The 21747-nt window shown below is 44.1% G+C and overlaps 1 protein-coding gene and 1 non-coding gene across 7 annotated transcripts in view; one reads left to right on the forward strand and one right to left on the reverse strand.

The window, feature by feature from the left end:
* LOC126335175 (uncharacterized) overlaps positions 1-21747 on the forward strand; it is a 224843-nt gene that overhangs the window by 102298 nt on the left and 100798 nt on the right. The window lies entirely within an intron of this gene.
* On the reverse strand, positions 11356-11430 carry Trnal-caa (transfer RNA leucine (anticodon CAA)). Its single transcript has one exon. It is a non-coding gene; the product is annotated as a tRNA-Leu (tRNA).

Raw genomic sequence — 21747 nt, forward strand, 5'->3', positions numbered from 1 at the left:
CAACATTGAATTTACTAATAATCTCTTCTGTAGCTCTGTGTAAGGTGTAAATTAAACAAGCCACACACACTATTTTACTGTATAATGCTTTTAGTTAATTGGCAACACTCACCGTAGAAGGTGCAGAACCCATTACAAAGAGTAGTAAATTGTCATCCTTAATGCCTTCGGGCTGCATGGCATGTGGAGATTTTGATCAGTTTACTAATGGTGCAAAAACTTTACTTTTTCCTAATGTTCACCGTTAATAAAAAAAATTTCTGTGGGCCATCTTCTTCCAATGACTCCACAATGACATGTGAAATATATGTTCTCATAGAGTCTGTGGTTTAATCAATTGCTACTTTTTTTCATTTGCAACCTATTGTCCAATATGTTAGCTTCTGCTGTCAGAGTACTTTCTTAATGTGGATGGATTAGGAAGAGATATGCCTGTACAAAGGTCTTCACAGAAAAGTGAATAAGATTGGCAGGATTCCCATAGGAGATTCTGCTGTAGTGTTTTCCCTGTTTTCAATCTGTTCTACTCAGCATTTGTGTTTTTCTGTTGCCACAGGCTGCTGAACACTACATGACTTCTCCTCAGATACTCTCACCTCTCACAGTTTTCAAGTATCTTACCATCAGCCAAAAATACTTTCTCACTATATTGGAACATGCATTGCTGTAATTTTACTTGAATGTGTTGTTTCACTTCATGCATTTTTCCTGCACTGTACTGCTCACACTTCTAACACAGTGTGCTGGCCGGAGTGGGCGAGCGGTTAAAGGCGCTATAGTCTGGAACCGCACGACTGCTACAGCCGCAAGTTCGAATCCTGGCTCGGGCATGGATGTGTGTGATGTTCTTAGGTTAGTTAGGTTTAAGTAGTTCTACGTTCTAGGGGACTGATGACCACAGCAGTTAAATCCCATTGTGCTCAGAGCCATTTGAACCATCTAACACAGTGAGATACTTGTCTGAAGTTCTGGTTTGAGAATGGCTTAAGCAACTACCTACTCATAGAGTAACAGTAGGCTAAAAAAACTTAGACTTATGTAAACATTAGGTCTGTGTTGTGAATTCAGCTGAAATAGTAGAGGAAGGTAGATGAAACTTCCTGGCAGATCCAAACCATGTGCTATACCAAGACTTGAATTCAGGACCTTTACCTTTTATGGGCAAGTGCTCTACCGACTGAGCTACACAAGCACAACTCACAACCCATCCTCACAGCTTTGCTTCTGCCAGTACCTCATTTTCAGCCTTCCAAATTCCACCAAAGATCTCCTGTGAAACGCAAAGATGAGTATTGGCCGTTTTCAAGGAAGCAAAAATTATTTATACAATTCGGAGAAATGTAACACAGAAGAAACAAATTGCATAAGAAAAGTTTTTTACTTCTTGAGAGAGTGAAAACATAATGAATATGACAATTCAGTTAATCAAATATGCTCTGCCAGAGAGAAATGGCCACATATGCATAGATATGACATAACAAATTACACTAGTTCATTTAGTCACCGTATAAAAGCATAGAAAGTTGCAAGCTTTCAGAGGCTGTGGCTTCCTCTTCAGGCAGAAGGGTTGAATGAGAAGGAAGAGTGTTGAAGCAAAAGGACCGGTGAGGCTTAGGAAATGGGGAGAGTTTGGAAAAGGTGCAGGGAACTCCAGGTCAGGGGAGACATACTGGATGGGATGAGAAGGAAAGACTGATTGTGGAACTGCACCAGATGAGATTTGAAAACCAGATTACTGACATAGCATTTTGCACAAGTTAATGAAAACTAAGTCCATTGTGTGTTGTAGGGGTGGGGAAAGGGAGGAGGATTAACAATTCAGAAAATAAAAGATGTAGAAAATTAGAAGGGAGTGAAGAAAGGAACACTAAGATTGAGAAAATTAATGTAAGTTAAGGCCAGGTCAATGGTAACAAACAAGGACATGTTATAATGCCAGTTCCCGCGTGCAGAGTTCTGAGAAACCAATGTCTGGGGAACTGATGTCAGGGGGAAGAATCCAAATGTCACATGTGGTTAAAAAGCCACAGAAGGCAAGACTGTCACATTGTAGATTATGCTCTGCAACAGGGTATTGTGTCTTGCCATTATCCACCTTCTTCCTATGCCTGTTCACCCTAACTAATAAATTGGTAGTGGTCATACCAATGTAAAATGCAGAACATTGTTCACATAACTGTAGGTACACTGCCTGTGTTGTTTCACATGTTACCCTCCCTTTTACGGTATGTGTTTTGCCAGTTAACAGCAACGATATATATCTACATCTACATCTACATCCATACTCCGCAAGCCACCTGACGGTGTGTGGCGGAGGGTACCCTGAGTACCTCTATCGGTTCTCCCTTCTATTCCAGTCTCATATTGTACGTGGAAAGAAGGATTGTCGGTATGCTTCTGTGTGGGCTCTAATCTCTGTGATTTTATCCTCATGGTCTCTTCGCGAGATATACGTAGGAGGGAGCAATATACTGCTTGACTCTTCGGTGAAGGTATGTTCTCGAAACTTTAACAAAAGCCCGTACCGAGCTACTGAGCGTCTCTCCTGCAGAGTCTTCCACTGGAGTTTATCTATCATCTCCGTAACGCTTTCGCAATTACTAAATGATCCTGTAACGAAGCGCGCTGCTCTCCGTTGGATCTTCTCTATCTCTTCTGTCAACCCTACCTGGTGCGGATCCCACACTGCTGAGCAGTATTCAAGCATTGGGCGAACAAGCGTACTGTAACCTACTTCCTTTGTTGTCGCATTGCATTTCCTTAGGATTCTTCCAATGAATCTCTGTCTGGCATCTGCTTTACCGATGATCAACTTTATATGATCATTCCATTTTAAATTACTCCTAATGAGTACTCCCAGATAATTTATGGAATTAACTGCTTCCAGTTGCTGACCTGCTATTTTGTAGCTAAATGATAAGGGACCTATCTTTCTATGTATTCGCATCACATTACACTTGTCTACATTGAGATTCAATTGCCATTCCGTGCACCATGCGTCAATTCGCTGCAGATCCTCCTGCATTTCAGTACAATTTTTCATTGTTGCAACCTCTCGATACACCACAGCATCATCTGCAAAAAGCCTCAGTGAACTTCCGATGTCATCCACCAGGTCATTTATGTATATTGTGAATAGCAACGGTCCTATGACACTCCCCTGCGGCACACCTGAAATCACTCTTACTTCAGAAGACTTCTCTCCATTGAGAATGACATGCTGCATTCTGTTATCTAGGAAGAGTGATGGGAGAGTGCTTAGGGCAAGTCTTCCACCGGTTATGCTCACAGGGGTAGGAGCCATGGAGTAGGGAAATGGACACAGAAGGAGCATAGCATCTGACAAGGATATTTCAGAGATTGGGGGGCAATGAAAAGCTATTGTAGGTGTGGTGGGTAAGACGTCGGACAGAATGGATCTCATTTCAGGGGCTTGTCAAAGTAGCTGATTAATACATCCCAGACCAGGATAATACTGACTGGGAAGAAGTGTACTCCAAAGTAGTAGTTCTTTGGAAGGCATCAGCAGTACCAGGAATGGAAGTGATAGCCCAGGAAATCTGCTTTGAACTAGGCCGGTGGGGTAATTACATCCAGTGAAGGCTGAGATGAGAATGCTGATGTATTGCTATAAAGAGTCTACATCAGAACAAATACATTTGCCTCAAATGCTGAGGTTGTATGGGATGGAACATTTGACATGGGAAATATGGTAACTGTAAAATGTAAGAAATGTAGTGTGTTAGTGGATTTAATGTAAACAGAATTGTGTAGCTGACCCTCAGTGAAGATGGGATTAACATCAAGGAAAGTGGCATCCGATTCAGAATAAGACCATGTGAAATTTAATTGGTAGAATACATTTAGAGGTTCCAAGAATTTTAACAGGTCAGTCTCACCATGAGTCTACGTGGCAAAGATGTCATCTATGTATCTACATCTTCATCTGCATGATTATTCTACAATTCACAATTAAGTGCCTAACAGAGATTTCATTGAACCACCTTAGCTACTTCTCTAATGTTCCACTCTCAAACAGCATGTGGAAAAAGCAAACACTTAAATCTGATTTCCCTTCTTTTATTACAAAATATAAAACACGGCAATAGATGGGCCCCAACAAAATATTTTCATACTGTGAAAACCGCCTTTGTTTTAGTGACAGCCACCCCAAATCAGGTATCATATCCATGGCTTTCTTTCCCCTGTTTCGCAATAATACAAAATGAGCTGCCCCTCTGTGAACTTTTTCAGTGTCCTCTGCCAGACCTATCTGATGTGAATGCCTCACCGTACAGCAATACTCTAAACCAGGGGCTGCAGGCTGTGGATCCCAGAAACGCCTCCTCCAAGGAACCCATGAAAAGGTTAGCATAGGAGTGAGCAATCCTGGTTCCCAAGGCCATGCCCCTATATGTCCCTCAAGGGCAAAGTATTTATTGGTAGGTATAAAGTTGATCAAAGTGAGCAAGAAGGATGTCATAGGTTTGGAATCAGATGACCACTGATTGAGGAAGTGTTGAGCAGTAGACAAACCATGTACATGAGGGATGTTGGTGTAGAGGGAGGTGGCATCAGTAGTGACAAGCAAGGTGTTTGGTGGGAATGGAATGGACCCAAATTTCAGACGATGTGGATCGTTGGTGTCTTTAATAAAGGAGAGAAGTCTTTGTACCATAGGTTGCAGATGTTAATAAACTAAGGTAGATATTGTAATGTTATGAGTATGTAGGTGGGTTTTCATCCACCTAGTACTTGTACTGCAAAGAGCTGAATTTGCTTGCTGGGGTAGGTGCAAGTTGGTTGGACGAGGATGTCATGTACCACCATAGGTGTGTCCAGGTGCAGAGATGAGCAGCATCACTGGAAGTGGGTGAATCCCAATGCTGGGAGTTTGGATGGCTGTTGCTTGGATTGCCTTGAGAATAAGACAATGCTGCAAGAAATGGCGGAATGTCAGACAGTCTTAAAGATGGCTAAGTTACAGCTCTTTGAGATTCGACAGTAATTTACACTAAATATTAATGCAAATCTGAATACATTTGTGATCTCAAAAAAATAAGGTGCCTCCAACTACACAACAATATCTTTAAAACTACTGAAGTTAATATCTTACAGCGAATGAACATTTTCACAGTGACCCTCTGAATTAACAACTTTTAATCGCTTAATGTGATTTCAACAATAATTACTTATGATGATAGCATTGCATGAAGTTATCGTGTCTGAAAGGTACATGTCTGTATCTGTTTTATTTCTTGATTTTCGAAGTCCTTTATATCTTTTTCATCATGCAAATGTTTTTCAGAACATTGTTTCTGCCACAGTTACACAGTAAATGAACACAGCATCAATACCTCATATTGTCACACCAGTGTAGTTATTTAATGAACAGTTCACTATTTTGCTAGTAACTTTATTTAGGTGTTGATTGCAAGTGCTGTTATAAGTGGTCAGTGTTTGGCGAACACCACAATTGAAAAGAGAACTAAAAGACACTTCTGTCTCCCTCTGTAGGTTCGGATGTTAGAATGGACCCGAAGTGTTCTTGCCTGTTATAAAAGGTGACTAAAAGGAGTCTACTACTTTTCGACTTAATATACTACAGTCCCCTTTCAGGGTTTAACCTCTACACTTTCGAAATTTTTCCTGTGCGGGCCACATGGGGAAGGACACCTTACGTGGTGCATCATATATCCATTGTGCCTTGAGACCTATCCACCCATTACTGTTATGGCTCTGCAACTCCACTTGTATTCCAGCTCTTTCAGCAAAGACAGCTTATGGGGTGCATCATATTCCCCCTTTGCCCACTGTCCTCTTCTGCACCCTTCATAATAAAGGATCTTTTTGCACCCAATATTCAACACAGTAGCCAGTCCGTCATGGAGGAATCGCTGTGTACCCACCTGATTGTAGCCCCCTGACAACATAGGGATCACACTGCTGATGCCTGAGCTGAAGACTCCCCATATATGCCAAGGAGTAGAGGCTTGTCTTCTTGGGGCATCAAGACTCCTGACAATGGCCATTGCACCATGTGATTTATGCTGTGGCGCCTGTGGCGAGAGCCCCTGATCGGAATGGGTGGCATCAGGATGGATGACCCATAGTGATGTGGATCAAGTCATCTTTTGCTTGTGACCAAATGTCCCGAGCAGTCTCCAAGAAAGGCAAGGTAGACTTTAATGCTGAGATGTACAACTCCAAAAGCGTTCCCCTCCCTTGCTACACCATGGGAGGAACATAAGGCTATGGACGAAAGGGAGCCGTATTCGCCTCAATACTTAGTTTGCTGCAGAAGTGATGGGGACTCCTTTCTGGCTCCAGAGCCTCTCTTTTTTTTGTTGGAACCCAGAGGACAAGTTTGGGTTAGTGGCTGGACTGTCCAAAATGCGAAAGGGGCAGTCCTAATTGAGACAGCATCCCCAGTCCAGTCATGGGTGTTGCATGCCTGTGACAGCCTGGGTGGTATTCCTGTTTCAGTCACCCCCATAGACACCTATTGCAGACCAATGATGAGCTACACACCAATTTAGAATGGTTGGGTGTTCACTTCGTTCAGTGCATCTATAGGGGACCTAAAGATAATTGGGTTGATACCGCTGCCTTCATCTTGGCCTTCGAGGGTGATTCATTGCCTGGAAACGTCGAGGTGATTATATTGTGATGTGCCCTAAGTGTTTGAAAATTCAGGCAGGCAACTTCCGGGTGCAATTCTAGTGCTACATGTAGAGACTGCCAACATCCACTGCATCCAAAAACTCCATGAGCCCCCTCTCCCACCTGTGTCAACTGTGGAGAGCACCACTCCCCCTGCTCGCCAGACTGTGTGGTGCTCCAAAAGGAGAGGAAAATTATGGAGTACAAGACCCTGAACAGACTGATATACCGAGAGGTTAAACATTAATATGAAAGGCTGAAACCCATTTGGATGCTGTCATACTACACAGCAGCTACAATGGCATTGCCCTCACTTCAGTGGTAGTTCCCTCAGCTAAGCCTCCTACAGTGGGCTCTCAGGGCCACCTCACTACATTCCTCCCCTGGTGGTGTGGAGCAGCTCTTCATCCGTTGCTTCCAAAACACCTACCTTGGTGACCCCCCCCCCCCCCCCCCCAAATGGGGACATCAGTCCCCACCTCCCAAATGGAGAAGCAGCAGCTTCCTCCAGCTCCTCTTGCACAGAATGGGTCTCTTGGGACTCTATCTTCAAAGGTCTCTCACCACGTGCAAAAGTGGACACCAGCCAGTGGCTGAAGGAGCCACAAGCTGCTAGTCGAAGGGCTTCATGGTCTTTATCTGTACCTAAAGCTACCTCAGAGAAGCCCTCCCAGCAAGCTCCTACAGGCAGTGAAAGGGCAAACAGTCCAACGAGAAGACTGTTATGAATCGTGTGACATTGGTGGTCCCCCAGTCACCATTTCCTACCAGACCCACACCTGAGGATGAGGTGGATATTTTAGCATCCCCGATGTACCTAGATCTTGTCGACTCAAAGACAATGGAAATGGATACCAGTACTCAACTGGTGGCAGAAGGTCACGATGTGGCCTCCTTGGTCCCTTCATGCCTTCCCAGACTAACTACAGAAAGCATCATCTTCCAGTGGAACTGCGGCAGTTTTTTCAACCACCCTGCTGAGCTATGACAACTCTTACGCCTTACATCTGCTTCCTGCTTGTCCCCCCAGGAAACCTGGTTTCCTGCAATGCAGACGCCCGCCCTCCATGGCTATCAGGGCTGTTACACAAATCAGAATGACTATAACAGCATGTCAGGTAACGTATATACAAAGATCAAAAAAAGTTTTGCATCACTTTGGTTCCGAGAGTTCTAGAACCTGTACAGGTAATTGGAATAGATATCAACATAAACATCATTTCTGCCCTTTTTATTACTCATGAAAATCATACATTGCATGTTGTACTTTCAGAGGTGGTGGTCCAGATTGCTGTACACACTGGTACCTCTTATACCCAGTAGCATGTCCTCTTGCATTGATGTGTAACTGTATTTGTCGTGGCATACTATCCACAAGTTCATCAAGGCTTTGTTGGTCCAGATTGTCCCACTCCTCAACTGTGATTCGGCATAGTTCCCTCAGAGTGATTGGTGGATCATGTTGTCCATAAACAGCCCTTTTCAATTTATCCAAGGCATGTTCAATAGGGTTCCTGTCTGGAGAACATGTTGGCTACTCTAGTCGAGCGATGTCATATCCTGAAGAAAGTCATTCACAAGATGTGCACGATGGGGGCGCGAATTGTCATTCATGCAGACGAATGCCTCGCCAATATGCTGCCGAAACGGTTGCACTATCGGCCGGAGGATGGCATTCACTTATCATACAGCCATTGTGGTGCCTACCATGACTACCAGCGGTGTACGATGACCCTACATAATGCCACCCCAAAATGTCAAGGAACCTCCACCTTGCTGCATTCGCTGTACATTGAACCTAAGGCATTCAGCCTGACCGGGTTGCCTCCAAACACGTCTCTGACGATTGGTTGAAACCATATGTGACACTCATCGGTGAAGAGAACGTGATGCCAATCCTGAGCAGTCCATTCGTCATGTTGTTGGGCCCATCTGTAGCGTGCTGCATGGTGTCATGTTTGCAAAGATGGACCTCGTCATAGATTTTGGGAGTGAAGTTGTGCATGATGCAGCCTATTGTGCACAATTTGAGTCATAACATGATGTCTTTTACCTGCACTGAAAGCATTATTCAACATGGTGGCACTGCTGTCAGGGTTCCTCCGAGCCATAATCCGTAGGTAGTGGTCATCCACTGCAGTAGTAGCCCTTGGACGGCATGAGTGAGACATGTCATTGACAGCTACTGTCTGTCTGTATCTCCTCCATGTCTGAACAACATCACTTTGGTTCACTCTGAGACACCTCAACACTTCCCTTGTTGAGAGCCCTTCCTGGCACAGAGTAACAATGAGGATGTGATCGAACTGCGGTATTGACAGTCTGGGCATGGTTGGACTACAGACAACATGAGCTGTGTACCTCCTTCGTGGTGGAATGACTGGAACTGATCGGCTGTCAGACCCTCTCCATCTAATAGGCACTGCTCGTACATGGTTGTTTACGTCTTTGGGCAGGCTTAGTGACATCTCTGAACAGTCAAAGGGACAGTGTCTGTGATACAATATCCACAGTCAACGTCTGTCTTCAGGAGTTTTGGGAACCAGGATGTTGCAAAACTTTTTTTGATGTGTATATATATGTCGTTACCTCTATAAATAGCAGACTTGTGCCCCTTCAAACCCCTTGAGAAGCTGTGGCTATCAGGGTGAAGACAACACAGGAACTTGCCATCTGCAATACGTTCCTCCAGATGGCGACATACTACGACATGTTTTGGCTGCAATAATTTCTCATCTCCCCTCACCTTTTCTGCTTTTGGGTGATTTCAATGGCTATAACCCTTTGTGTGGTGGTGGAACCAAGATTGCTGGGCCATGGTAAAGATGTCAAGAGTCTAGTAACTCAATGGAACATTTGCCTCCTAAATACAGGTGCCCCCACACATTTCAGTGTGGCACATACTTGGCCATTGACCTCTCGTTTTGAGATCTATCCTTCTGCCGTCTGTCCACTGGAGAGCTCACAACGACTGGTGTGGTAGTGACCACTTTCCGCTCTTCCTGTCTGTCCACCAGCATCACTCTTCAGGTCAGTTGCCCAGATGGGCTCTTACCAATGCTGACTGGGACGCTTTCACATCTGTCACCACTGTTGGATACCTGTTGCATGGCACCAGCAATGAGGTGATCTGGAACATTATTAATACCACTGTTTCTGCAGCTAAATTGGCAACCTCATGTTCCTCAGGTTGCCCCCAGCAGAAGACGGTGCCTTGGTGGTCACTGGAAATCAGAGCGGCCATTAGAAACCATAGTCAGACCCTCCAATGTCATAAGTGGCACCCAGCCCTGGAGCACCTCATTGCCTTCAAATGGCGCCATGCCCGTGTCCATCAAGTAATCAAACGACGGAAGCAGGAGTGTTGGGAGCGACTTATCTCCACCATTGGAACATGAACCTCTCCTTCCCAGGCCTGGACTAAACTCGGACACCCTTCCGGATATCAGAGACTGGTTTCATGCAGCTCTCCATGCTACTCTATCCTGTGCAAGCCTCTTCATATTTGAATAACTACCACAACCTACATCCTTCTGAATCTGCTGAGTGTATTCATCTCTTGGGCTCCCTCTATGATTTTTACCCCCACACACTTCCCTCCAATACTAAATTGGTGATCCCTTGTTGTGTCAGAATGTTTCCTACCAACCAATCCCTTCTTCCAGCCAAGTTGTCTCGTAAATTCCTCTTCTTCCCAATTCTGTTCTGTACCTCCTCATTAGTTATGTGATATATCCATCAAATATTCAGCGTTCTTTTGTAGCACCACATTTCAAAAGCTTCTATTCTCTTCTTGTCTAAACTAGTTATTATTCATGTTTCACTTCCTACATGGCTACACTCAATACAGATACTTTGAGGAAAGACTTCCTGACACTTAAATCTATACTCAATGTTAACAAATTTCTCTTCTTCATAAATACTTTCCTTGCCATAGCCAGTCTACATTTTATATCTTCTCTACTCTGACTGTCATCAGTTATTTTGCTTCCCATATAGCAAAACTCATTCACTACTTTAAGTATCTCTTTCCTCAGCATCACCTGTCAATTTTTTCTTTTGTTTCCTTTACCGCTTGCTCAGTACACAGATTTAACAACATCGGAGATAGGCTACAACCCTGTCTCACTGCCTTCTCAATCAGTGATACCCTTTTATGCCCCTCAACTCTTATAACTGCCATCTGGTTTCTGTACATAAATAGCCCTTTGCTCCCTGTATTTTATCCTGACACTTTCAGAATTTGAAAGAGAGTATTCCAGTCAACATTGTCAAAAGCTTTCTCTAAGTCTACAAATGCTAAAAATGTAGGTTTGCCTTCCCTTAATCTATCTTCTAAGATAAGTCATAAGGTCAGTATTGCCTCACGTGTTCCAACATTTCTACGGAATCCAAACTGATCTTCTCCGAGGTCAGCTTCTACCAGTTTTTCCATTCCTCTGTAAGGAATTCGTGTTCGTATTTTGCAGCCATGACATATTAAACTGATAGTTCGGTAATTTTCACATCTGTCAACACCTGCTTTCTTTGGGATTAGAATTATTATTTGTTCTTGTAGTCTGAGGGTATTCCGCCTGTCTTGTACATCATGCTCACCAGATGGACGAGTTTTGTCGTGGCTGGCTCTCCCAAGGCTATTAGTAGTTAGTAGTTCTAAAGGAATGTTGAAACTTCCTGGCAGATTAAAACTGTGTGCCCGACCGAGACTCGAACTCGGGACCTTTGCCTTTTGCGGGCAAGTGCTCTACCAACTGAGCTACCGAAGCACGACTCACGCCCGGTACTCACAGCTTTACTTCTGCCAGTATCCGTCTCCTACTTTCCTAACTTTACAGAAGCTCTTCTGCGAACCTTGCAGAACTAGCACTCCTGAAAGAAAGGATACTGTGGAGACATGGCTTAGCCACAGCCTGCAGAGTGAAAATCTCATTCTGGAAACATCCCCCAGGCTGTGGCTAAGCCATGTCTCCACAGTATCCTTTCTTTCAGGAGTGCTAGTTCTGCAAGGTTCGCAGAAGAGCTTCTGTAAAGTTAGGAAGGTAGGAGACGGATACTGGCAGAAGTAAAGCTGTGAGTACCGGGTGTGAGTCGTGCTTCGGTAGCTCAGTTGGTAGAGCACTTGCCCGCAAAGGGCAAAGGTCCCGAGTTCGAGTCTCGGTCGGGCACACAGTTTTAATCTGCCAGGAAGTTTCATATCAGCGCACACTCCGCTGCAGAGTGAAAATCTCATTCTAAAGGAATGTTGTCTACTCCCGGGGCCTCATTTTAACTTAGGTCTACCCTTGTGTAGACCCTCTGTATACTCCTTCCACCTGCCTGCTTTCCCTTCTTTGCTTAGGACTGGTTTTCCATCTGAGCTCTTGATATTCATACAAGTGGTTCTCTTTTCTCTGAAAGTCTCTTTAATTTTCCTGTAGGCAGTATCTATCTTACCCCTAGTCGTGCATGCGTCTACATCCTTGTATTTGTACTCTAGCCGTCTCTGCTTAGCTATTTTGCTCTTCCTGTCGATCTCGTTTTTGGGACGTTTATATTCCTGTTTGCCTGCTTCATTTACTGCATTTTCATATATGCTTCCTTTCATCAATGAAATTCAATCTCTCTTCTGTTACCCATGGATTTCTACTAGCCCTCACCATTTTACCTACTTCATCCTCTGCTGGCCTCACTATTTCATCTCCCAAAGCTACCTATTCTTCTTCTACTGTATCTCTTTCCTCTGTTCTTGTCAATTATTCCATAATGCTCTCTCTGAAACCCTCTACAACCTCTGGTTCTTTCAGTTTATTCAGGTAACATCTTCTTAAATTCCTACCTTTTTACAGTTTCACCAGGTTTAGTCTATAGTTCATAATCAATAAATTGTGATCAGAGTCTTACCGTTTAAAACCTGGTTCCTAAATCTCTGTCTTCCCATTATATAATCTATTTGAAGCCTTCCAGTGTCTCCAGGCCTCTTCCACATATACAACATTCTTTCGTGATTCTTGAACCAAGTGTTAGCTATGATTAAGTTATGCTCTGTGCAAAATTCTACCAGGTGGCTTCCTCTTTCCTTCCTAATCCTCAGTCCATATTCACCTGCTACTTTTCCTTCTCTTCCTTTTCCTACTATCGAATTTCAGTCCCCTGTGACTATTAAATTTTTGTTTCCCGTAACTATCTGAATAATTTCTTTTATCGCATCATACATTTCTTCAATCTCTTCATCATCTGCAGAGCCGGCTGGCATATAAACTTGTACAACTGTGGTAGGTGTGGGCTTCGTGTCTATCTTGGCTATGATAATGCATTCCCTATGCTGTTTATAGTAGTTTATCTGTGTTCTTATTATTTTAAACCTACTCCTGCATTACTGTTATTTGATTTTGTATTTATAACCCTGTATTCACCTGACCAGAAGTCTTGTTCCTCCTGCCACCGAACTTCACTAATTCCCGCTATATCTAGCTTTAACCTATCCATTTCCCTTTTTAAATTTTCTAACGTACTTGCCCGATTAAGGGATGTGACATTCCACACAGCTGTCTGTACAGCGCTAGTTTTGTTTCTGCTAATAACGACGTCCTCGTGAGTAGTTCCTGCCCGGAGATCCGAATGGGGGACTATTTTGCTCCGGAATATTTTAACTAAGAGAACGTCTTCATGATTTAAGCATACAGTAAAGCTGCATGTCCTCAGGATAAATTACAGCTGTAGTTTCCCCTTGCTTTCAGCCATTTGCAGCACCAGCACGGCAAGGCCGTTTTGGTTGATGTTACAAGGCCAGATCAGTCAATCATCCAGACTGTTGCCCCTGCAACTACTGAAAAGGCTGCTGCCCCTGTTCAGGAACCACATGTTTGTCTGGTCTCTCGACAGATACCCTTGTTTTGGTTGCACCTATGGTAGAGCTATCTGTATCACTGAAGCACGCAGGCCTTCCCACCAACGGCAAGGTCCATGGTCCATGGTCCATAGGGGAGTATATCTGGGATTTCCACATGTGGAGCTGTATATACTGACCCAGACACAATCGCAGAGCATTTGGCTGAGCTTTGTGCTCGAAACTCTGCATCTGTGACTTACCACCCTGGTTCTGTGCTAGAGCAGTTTTCGACAAGGTCTCTCCACCACTGACAACTTGGTATACCTGGAGTCCACCATCCGAACGGCCTTTTCCCACTGCCATCCCCTTATTGCTGTCTTTTTTTACGTGGAGAAAGCCTGTGACACCACTTGGCAACACTACATTCTTGCTACTTTGCATGAGTAGGGTCTCCATGGCCCATTCCAGATTTTTACACAGAACCTTTTGTCACTCCACAACTTCAGAGTTCGTGCCAGTCCTTCTCATAGTTCCCTCCATATCTAAGAGAACGGGTTGCACAGAGCTCTTACTAGGTGTCCCACTCGTTTTAATGGCCATTAATGGGCGCACAGCAGCAGCGGGGTCGTCAGTATCACACTTCTTATATACTGACTACTTTTGTTTGTCCTTTTGCTCACCTGCTGTTGGTGTGGCTGAACGGTGACTGCAGGGAGCCATACAGTAGGTGCAGTCAAGGGCCGTGAACCATGACTTTCAGTTTTCAGCCACCAAGACTTGCATCATGTAATTCGCCATCCTGTCCACCCCATTTCAGAACTTTACCTTGATGACAAGCTACATAACGTATTGGAGACTTATGGATTTTCAGGACTATTTTTCGATGCCCATTTAACTTGGTTTCCCCATCTTCTTCAGCTTAAGCAAAAGTGCTGGTTGAATCTTAACTTTCTTTGCTGCCTTAATCACACTGACTGGGGTGCAGATAGTCCTACACTTTGCAGCTGCACAAAGCCCCTCTACAGTCCAATCTTGACTATGGGAGCCTTGCGTATGGTTCAGCATCACCCTCAACAAACATTTCAGATGCTGGATCCTATACACTATTGTGGAATTTGTTTCGTGACGGGAGCTTTCCAAATGAGCCCAGTGAATAGCCTACTCATGGAACCTGAGGTTCCTCCATTGCAGATCAGGTGACAACTACTGCCTGTAAACGCAGCACTCCATCTCCGGCAACAGCAGCCTGAATCAGGGATTACAATTGCAGTCTGTTGTCTGCTCCCTTCTCTCTGAACTCAGTCCTTCCCTCTCCCACCTTTCCTTTGCGTGGACTCATTTACACTTCCATGGTCCTTGCCTCAGCCACAGCTTCGTCTGGACCTGTCACAAGGCCCAAAAGATTCCGTTCCTCCTGAGGCCCTCTGCTGCCAGTTTTTCTTTATTCTTTGTGAGTTCCAGGGCTCAGAAATCGTTTACACTGATCGCTCAATGGACAATGGTCATATTGGCTTCACTTATGCTCATGATGGACATACTGACTGGTACTCCTTGCCATTGGCTGCAGTGTTTTCATTGCCAAGTTGGTAGCCATCACCTGTGCTCTTAAACATATTTTTCCCTGGACCAAGGAGTCCTTCCTCATTTGCAGCGACTCCTTGAGTGCCTTATAAGCTCTTGAGCAGTCCTATCCACACCATCCTTTGGTAATGGCTATCCAAGGCTCTGTTTATGTCCTCAAACAATGTGGATGGTCAGTGGTCTTCGTCTGGAACTCAAGACATGTTGGAATCCCAGGAAATGAACTTGCTAACAAGCTAGTTGAAGAGGATACTTGTAAACTGAGTCTGAAGATCGGCTTTCCAGAATCTGGTCTCCAATCGGTCTTACGCTGTAAAGTTTTTGGGATCTGGAATACCAAATGGCACATCCTCAGTATGCCAAATAAATAATGTGCTATAAAGGAAACAACGAATGTGTGGATGCCATCCATGTGTGCCATTTGCTGGAACTTTGTTGTCCTTTGCCGGCTGCGCTTTGACCACACTTGGCTGACTCATGGTCACATTCTCCATTGCAAGGACCCAATCCACTGTCACTGCTGCTCTAGATTGACAGTAGTTGACCTCTTGTTGGACTGTCCCAATTTAGCTACCCTGAGGCAGTCTTTTGACCTTCCTGAAGCACTCCCCACAGTGCTAGGTGTTAATGCTTCAATGGCTGATCAAGTTTTCAATTTTATTCAAGAGAGAGGTTTTTATCACTCTATCTAAGAGTGGGCATGTGGCCTTCTCTACCAGGCCTTCACCCTACTAGCATTTCAACTCTTCCTCACTTCCTTTGGTGCTGTCTGTTCGACTGTATGTTTGTCATTTGACCATCTGCGTTTCTGTGCCTTGTGTTCTTATGCTGGAGTTTTTGTCTGTCGCAGAGTGGCTGGCTCATACTTTTTATTCTTGTGTCCAGCCAGCTCAGGCCATCAAAGAACAAGTAACCACAGGTAAAGACGCAACTGGTTTTCTTGTAAGGGATGCCAGTTAGAAGAGCAAATACACAGCTGTAATCATTAGGTACCATTGCAATTGAGAGCTTGTCCTCAAGTGCATTTTGCCTCAGTGCACAATCCTTAACACCACCACCAGGCTAATAATGTATCTTTTCTAACTTGTCCCTGAAATATTTTTCCACTCTGTCAAATCTTGTGTTAATCAGGCCAACCTCGTAAGAAATTTTGCCTACATCTGCCCTTATAGCTTCTAATTTTGAAGCTATCTTCCCTTCCATATTGGTTTTAATTTTCTTCACTTCAGTTTTTATACTCTCTGCTACACTTGTCTGTCTGTTTTTATTGAACCTAACTCTGTACCCAGTATCAAGTACAAATTTGTCAGAATTTCACTTAACCATCCCACTGAATTATTTGCAGTTACTTCTCCTTTCTCTGATTTCAGACTATTTGCCCCACTAATATTGTCTCTGTCAACATCAACACATTCAGATTTTGGACTAACTGTCCCACTAACATTATCTGAATCACTCATGCTGGATAATTTCTTAATTGTTGGAAGCTCCATCACTGATGATGAACCTGTGGGTTCACACATATTAATGCTGTCAGTGCAAATACATAACTTGTCAGTCATGCTGATTGTTTCTTCTGTACTGCTGCTGCCGAAGTGTTGATGCTGGTGAACTCGAAGTCACCGCTGGTGGTCCGCGTTACCGTGGCCATCACTGCCCGTATGCCGCCATTGAGGTCTCAACTGCTGCTGGCCACAGCAGACTTGAACTCAACATGCCTTTGCATAACCTTCTTTCTTGAAGTTCCGTGACGAGCTTCCCCACACCTAGCTTTTGCTACATACTCTCATGCATGCAGCAGCTGCAAAATCTTATGCTCAGAGCTCCCATGCAAACTGCCTATCGTGCACTAGATTTTGGATCTGGAGCACAGAATATTGTAAAGTATTATAATTACAATTGTAATTGTAACAGGATTGCATTCATATCTCAGACAAACCCCCAACTGTGACGATACCTAACTGTTTCTGCTGTTACAGAACATGTCAGTTTTACAACAAAATATATGCACTATCATAAAAAAACCTTCCAGAGATGATGGCTATACTGCAATGCTATCATCTGAGATATCATTTGCTGCAATCGCATGAAGCATTTAAAAGTTATTAATTCAGAGGTTTATTGTGAAAACGTTTATCTCTGTGAAGTAATAACTTCTGTAGTGTTAAAGATAATGTTGTTGTGTCCTTGGACATGCCTTGTTTTTCTGGGATCGCTGATGTATTCGGCTTCACTTTAATATATAACTGTGATTTATTATTGAAGTTTGGAGAGTTTCAACTTAGCCGCCTTTAAGATTGCCTGACATTCTGCCATTTCTTGCAGCATTTTATGCCCTCCTAAGTGACCATCCATCATAAAAATTCCCCATACTGGGATTACCCACATCTGGTGATGCTGCTAGTCTTTGTACCTGGACTTAAATCTGGGCTTGCTAGCGTTTAGCCGTACAACAAATTCATCTTACCTCATAGTGGGTGGCTGATTAGCTTGCATAAATAGGCATAACATTACAGTATATACACTCCTGGAAATGGAAAAAAGAACACATTGACACCGGTGTGTCAGACCCACCATACTTGCTCCGGACACTGCGAGAGGGCTGTACAAGCAATGATCACACGCACGGCACAGCGGACACACCAGGAACCGCGGTGTTGGCCGTCGAATGGCGCTAGCTGCGCAGCATTTGTGCACCGCCGCCGTCAGTGTCAGCCAGTTTGCCGTGGCATACGGAGCTCCATCGCAGTCTTTAACGCTGGTAGCATGCCGCGACAGCGTGGACGTGAACCGTATGTGCAGTTGACGGACTTTGAGCGAGGGCGTGTAGTGGGCATGCGGAAGGCCAGGTGGACGTACCGCCGAATTGCTCAACACGTGGGGTGTGAGGTCTCCACAGTACATCGATGTTGTCGCCAGTGGTCGGCGGAAGGTGCACGTGCCCGTCGACCTGGGACCGGACCGCAGCGACGCACGGATGCACGCCAAGACCGTAGGATCCTACGCAGTGCCATAGGGGACCGCACCGCCACTTCCCAGCAAATTAGGGACACTGTTGCTCCTGGGGTATCGGCGAGGACCATTCGCAACTGTCTCCATGAAGCTGGGCTACGGTCCCGCACACCGTTAGGCCGTCTTCCGCTCACGCCCCAACATCGTGCAACCCGCCTCCAGTGGTGTCGCGACAGGCGTGAATGGAGGGACGAATGGAGACGTGTCATCTTCAGCGATGAGAGTCGCTTCTGCCTTGGTGCCAATGATGGTGTATGCGTGTTTGGCGCCGTGCAGGTGAGCGCCACAATCAGGACTGCATACGACCGAGGCACACAGGGCCAACACCCGGCATCATGGTGTGGGGAGCGATCTCCTCCACTGGCCGTACACCTCTGGTGATCGTCGAGGGGACTCTGAATAGTGCACTGTACATCCAAACCATCATCGAACCCATCGTTCTACCATTCCTAGACCGGCAAGGGAACTTGCTGTTCCAACAGGACAATGCACGTCCGCATGTATCCCGTGCCACCCAACGTGCTCTAGAAGGTGTAAGTCAACTACCATGGCCAGCAAGATCTCCGGATCTGTCCCCCATTGAGCATGTTTGGGACTGGATGAAGCGTCGTCTCACGCGGTCTGCACGTCCACCACGAACGCTGGTCCAACTGAGGCGCCAGGTGGAAATGGCATGGCAAGCCGTTCCACAGGACTACATCCAGCATCTCTACGATCGTCTCCATGGAAGAATAGCAGCCTGCATTGCTGCGAAAGGTGGATATACACTGTACTAGTGCCGACGTTGTGCATGCTCTGTTGCCTGTGTCTATGCACCTGTGGTTCTGTCAGTGTGATCATGTGATGTATCTGACCCCAGGAATGTGTCAATAAAGTTTCCCCTTCCTGGGACAATGAATTCACTGTGTTCTTATTTCAATTTCCAGGAGTGTATTTGGTAGGTGCTTTGAAGCCGTCTAGATTTGTGAATCTTAGGGAGAAGGGAAAAGGTGGGGGTGCATGGTTTGGGTGGGGTAAGAACAGGGTGTATACGACCCGGAACAACTGGGAGATCCGGGAAAAACGCGGGAATTTTTTAGAATTCCGGGAATTTTTCATTGTTTTAGTTTTCAGTTCAATTTTTGTAATTTTAGCTGGTAAGAACCGAAACTCTAACAAAGGATGTTACAGTATCCCACTACTACAGAATAATAATGCAGCATTAAAACTTGTATCCCACTACTACAAAATAATAATGCAGCATTAAAACTTGAACGAGAGAAAAAACGAAAATAAAACTGAAATCGAAAGGCACCATATAAAATAAGACAGTGCACGTACAGGCATCTGCCAACAGTAAAATGTGCCAAAGAGTTTAGGAAGAGTATGCAATGCTTCATAACAACAAATTGCCTCCGATGAGAGTGATGTCACAACTGTTTACATTAGATTCATTTAAGCAGTTACGACCGGGCTCATGAACACGCGCAGTTGAGTCGCGTATGAGTAATACCTTCTCCCGCTTCTGGCTACTGAAGTGTGACTGTTGGTTGTGTAAGCAGCAACAATAACAGCAACCAGTCACATGGGGTACCTAGAAAAATTTTACTGGCGCGCCCAGGCTGCCAGATTAACGCGTGTGCAGAAGGCCCGGATTTGGGGGCCAATTCATACTCTAGAGGAAAAAACCTTGTTTCACAAAGCACCTAGCATCCAGCGCACGTCAGGCCATCGATTATTCATATGATTTTGAAATGCACCTCTGATGGTTTTTGGACATTTTTGAACACAGTCTAAGTTGATTTTCGAATGCGTGCATAGTTAAGTGGTGTGTCCACCAGGGGAATTCTCGCCGCATCTAGAAATTAACTTTCCTGCAGACAAAATGGGACGGCGCTATATGAGCTGAGCGAAATAAAGCTGAACTGGTAAACGTCGACTGTTGCTTGTTTATGTGGTTGATTCGGTTTGCAAATGTTCATCGTTGTTATAATTACTAGCGAAATCCATAGATTGAGATTACCAGAGTGGAAATAAATGACTAACAGAAAGATGATGTATTATCTTCACGGTGTATCCAAGAAAGTGAAATTCTAACAGAAAATTGTTGGCCAGATCGCTACACTTGACAGGGCCAGTTTTAGTCCCTGGCTAACAGCCGTTTTAAGTTCCATTCTGGGAATAGCGTGGAAAACGCATTGTACGAAAGTGTAATAGTCGCCTTCTATCACAGAGCGGTTCTAGGCGATTTACTCCGGAACCGCACTGCTGCTATGGTCGCAGATTTGAATCCTGCCTCGGGCATGGATGTGTGTGATGTCGTGAGGTTAGTTAGGTTGAAGTATTTCTAAGTCTAGGGGACTGATGTCCTCAGATATTAAGTCCCATAGTGCTTAGAGCCATTTGAACCATTTTTTGAAAACGTAATAACGCCTAACTGGAGAATAATCGCAGGATAACTAATCTGGTGATTGTGACAGGGTTAGTAAAGTTAACCAAAGAAAGAGTTTTGACAGTGGTTGGATTAGTTACAGAATTAGTGATGACAAGATTGTTTGCTAGGATGAGCAAGGAGAAGAAACGGGGAAATCACACAAATTATGGAAGAATATGACAATTCCAAATTTATGTAAAAATTTTGTTCTACTACTTTTCGGACTCGAGCATGAGAAAAAATGGAGAGTATGAATGAATTGATTGTTGTAGGCCAAATAGGTATTTCTATTGGTACTTCATGAATTATATTGTCATACTATTATAATGATCATTATAATGATCATTATTGCCAAAACAGTCTCACTTATTTGGTGTGTGTTACAATTGCTGCAATATTAGAAATGCCTATTTTGTTTTATCCAGCAAACGGTGACAAAATAGATGTAATCAGATCGAGAAACCACACCAGTCTTTGGTACTATTTGTATTAACAGTTTTTCAGTATTAGACGACGTCATTTTGATTTTTCATGTTGACGAACTTTGATGAGGTAATAGTTCTTTCGCAGAAAGGAACGCACGCCATGTAAAGCTGTAGCAAGATCAGTGAAAAATCGCTAGGACTTAAGGATTGAATAAATGTGTACCGTCTTTCCTGTCTCTTGTCTTTGCTGGTTTCAGGTACCCTATATTTAATTTTATGTCACTCAGAAGAGCAGTTGTTAGCTAATAGGCAATAAAGAGTGCTTGTTCATGTCACTCAGAAGAGCAGTTGTTAGCTAATAGGCAATAAAGAGTGCTTGTTCTCCCAGTTACAAATAATCCCATCCAGTATTAATAGCGATTTTATTATTATTATTATATTTAAAAGGGGCAAGATGTCAAACCGGCCGACTGGGAGTAGGAGAGGCACTACAGGACATTTTAATTTCCACTGTCCTGAAATAGTTTGATGGCATCCATTACAAAATATACACGTCTGAGTTCCACGGAGCAAAATACAGTGATGTGCCGTATAAGAATGTTGTTCGAACAGGTGTGGCACTGCATTTCGGCACACTTAAGACCAAATAACATGTTTTACATTTCCTCGAAGATATATGTTTTATGTATCACACTCTTCATAAAGTCTCCACGTGACCTGAGTTTGCATTTAGTGATTTTTCTGTTTCCTACATTCACATAATTACGGGAGGCTAAAATATGTTACTAGTTTCAGATTTTAATTTATTTCCACCTTTCTGTCAGTCAAGCATTAATCGCCTTGCA

Source organism: Schistocerca gregaria, chromosome 2 (genome assembly GCF_023897955.1).
Source record: "Schistocerca gregaria isolate iqSchGreg1 chromosome 2, iqSchGreg1.2, whole genome shotgun sequence".
Taxonomy (NCBI): domain Eukaryota; kingdom Metazoa; phylum Arthropoda; class Insecta; order Orthoptera; family Acrididae; genus Schistocerca; species Schistocerca gregaria.